We start from the raw sequence: 2,867 nt of genomic DNA on the forward strand, positions 1-2,867 counted from the left end.
TATATATGTTTTCTGAACTCAGGGATTAGCACTTCCCTGTACACTGAGCTTACTGCAAGTACTTGAAGTTTTGTCTGTATTCCACAGAATGCAAAAATACCTCTGAATAAAAAACAACTGGATTTTGAATGGCACTTTATTGCCTCCATGCAGGAATATACAGCAAGAAACAGTTTTTATATTAAATAAATGGAGCATTCATATCTCAACAGTCTTTTAGAGTTAAAAAGCCCACATCTTATTGAGTACAGATCTTCTTTTAAGACATCCGGGGTAAAAAGATTGAGTTAATCTGCCTTGGTAGAACTGTTTATTCATTCTTCTGTCAGAAGAGAACAAATGGATTTACTCTGTCTTTCTGCTTCACACAAGCAGCAAAGGAGGAATCCTACGTACCTGTCACACGCAGCACAGTACGAGGTATACTGTGAATATATAGGATTATTCACTCAGCCATCGGTCATTACCTTGTATCACACGAAGCATAGAAGCTTTGTTGTGGCAATGAATAAGCTGAAGTGACCGTTGCTGTATTCCTGGGATCCCAGACAACCTGTGACATTCATGTTGCTGCTGGGCCATAACACCCTCAGCTTCTAAAATAAGAGGAGCTTAGGAAAAGAGATTAAGATTTCTGCCAGTTTTAGCAATAGAACCAATCACTAACTAAATGAATGTGGTTATTTCCCATAATCTTGGCTGAAAATAAATTTGAAGTGCCTGCTTAGACCATGCAACTCCTCTGAAGCAATCATAGGACAGCACTTTCCAAGGACAGAAACTGTAGTGGACTATTTTCAGCTCTAAGCATACGCAGCTGTAGTTCCATTGAAATTAGAGAAGTTGTTTATCTTTGTACAAAGGTCCAATTTGATTCCTAGGCAGGGATTTGCATTTTTCAAAAGCGTGGATCTTACATTTCTTCTGTGACATTTGCAGCTCAGTAGTGAACTGCCTTGCTCATATTGAATAGGTTGAATAGAAGGTAAAATCAGAATAATGGGATTTTTTTTTCCCCAGTGAAAATCACGTGGTTTTTTTTTTGGTTGGTTTTTTTTTTTTTTTTTTTTTTTGTTTTTTTTTTTGTGGTTGTGGGGTTTTTTTTTGGTTTGGTTTTGTTGTTTTGTTTTTGTTTTTTTTTTTTTTTTTGCATGCTCCATTCTCAGAAGTATTTTGAGTTAATTGCTTCACGTCTGTGTCACTTCCATTACAACCACAGGTGCCTGGTTTTTCTGGAGCCTGAGGCTGGGCCTGTGTTTGAGGATTAAGTAGCCTGTGCTGAGCTTTGTGCTGATGTGACTGCACCAGGACCCAAAGGCAGTTGCAAACTGCCAGGGGTATATTTGCAATGTGCCTGAAGTTTGGAGATACAGCGTGTTCAAAGCTTAGCTTTGAAACTCCTTTCTTAACCAAAAGCCTATGCTCAGCTTCAATAATTGAGCTCTTAGTTCTCCTCCCTGATATTCTCTCCTGCCAGGGAGACCGGACTGGTTTCCTTGAGAACTTTCCATGGCATATTTATTGCTTAAGTCTGACTAACAGTAGCATAGCTACAGTGCAGTACAGTCTCTGTTTTCACGTTCGGTAGCCCAGGTTTTGCTTGTGTTTTTTAAACTTTCTCCACTTCAGATTCCTTATGTGGCTGCTCAAGAGAATGACATTTCTCTCTTCAGCATGCTCAGAGGAAACGTGAATTCAGATGGCAGAAGCTTTATGTTGAGACAGGCTGGGAGCTGAACAAGTATCTTGAGACATGGAATGCTTTGCCTCACACAGGAAAGGGCTGCAGCTCTCATCTGTATGTATGATGGCAAGTTCTCCAGAAGGAACATGTTTCAGACAGAAAAAAATAACTAAGAACTTCTTCATCCTGGAACTGACTGTGCCACTGCTGTGCTGATCAAGAAAAAAGATGTGGAAAAAAATTGTTTCCTCACCTCCCCTACTTCTTTGGTAGCGAAATTCAATTTATTTCAGAGAAGGAATTTTTTATTTAAATCTATATCTTTAAGAAACAAGTCAAACTTGTTAGCCATGTGATTTAGTTTACTCATCTGTAAAACTGACAACATGTTTCATCTTTGGCTGAAGGAAAGTAATTTGTAATATAAGTGAAGAAAAAAATAGTTTGTTGAAAGAATGATTGTTTCTGAGAAGCTGGCTATTAAATATAATCTGTTTTGAGTAAAATCCTTGGTGTGGCAGAAGGCTTTATTGCACTGACTAACACATTTTTATGGACATTCCAACTTTGAACCTGCCTATGAAGTTACTGGCCCTAAAGCAGTGGCCTTAAGCTTATGCTACAGGGATCTTGTGTTGCTTGTATTAGTGCTGTCAAAGACAGATGGGTATTTTGTTTTTACTGGTTGTGTTGGACTATGATGGCAGCATTTGGTAGCCCAGTGGTACTTTACCATTTATGCCAGCATAAGCTTTTCCCCCCTCAGATCTTTTGTCCATCTTAGTGAGTTAGAGAATTTGTAACTGTGTGGTATAGTCGAGCCTGTCTCTGTGGATACCAAGGGTGAGCTTAGTCAGTGATTTAGCACTACAGCCAGGCTGACATCATGCCTGTGTTATGGAAACAATGAGGTCGTGGGAATGATTTGCTAATTTGGCTGATGCCTCTGTTGTAGGTGTCTGTATTTGTTGCTGTATGGAACACAGCCCCAGATTTTGCCCTGTTCCTCAGCAGGACATGAACCACTCTGCAGGATTTTCCAGATGCCTTTTCTGTGATTCTTTTGATTGTACTGCGCTTGTGAGCACTAAGTGATAGTTTCTAATAGAGAAAACTTTTGCAAGTCAAAATAAATTCCATGAAAAAGGGTGGTCTCAGTATTTGACCTGTTTATTAAGAATTA

Source organism: Anomalospiza imberbis, chromosome 4 (assembly GCF_031753505.1).
Source record: "Anomalospiza imberbis isolate Cuckoo-Finch-1a 21T00152 chromosome 4, ASM3175350v1, whole genome shotgun sequence".
Taxonomy (NCBI): domain Eukaryota; kingdom Metazoa; phylum Chordata; class Aves; order Passeriformes; family Viduidae; genus Anomalospiza; species Anomalospiza imberbis.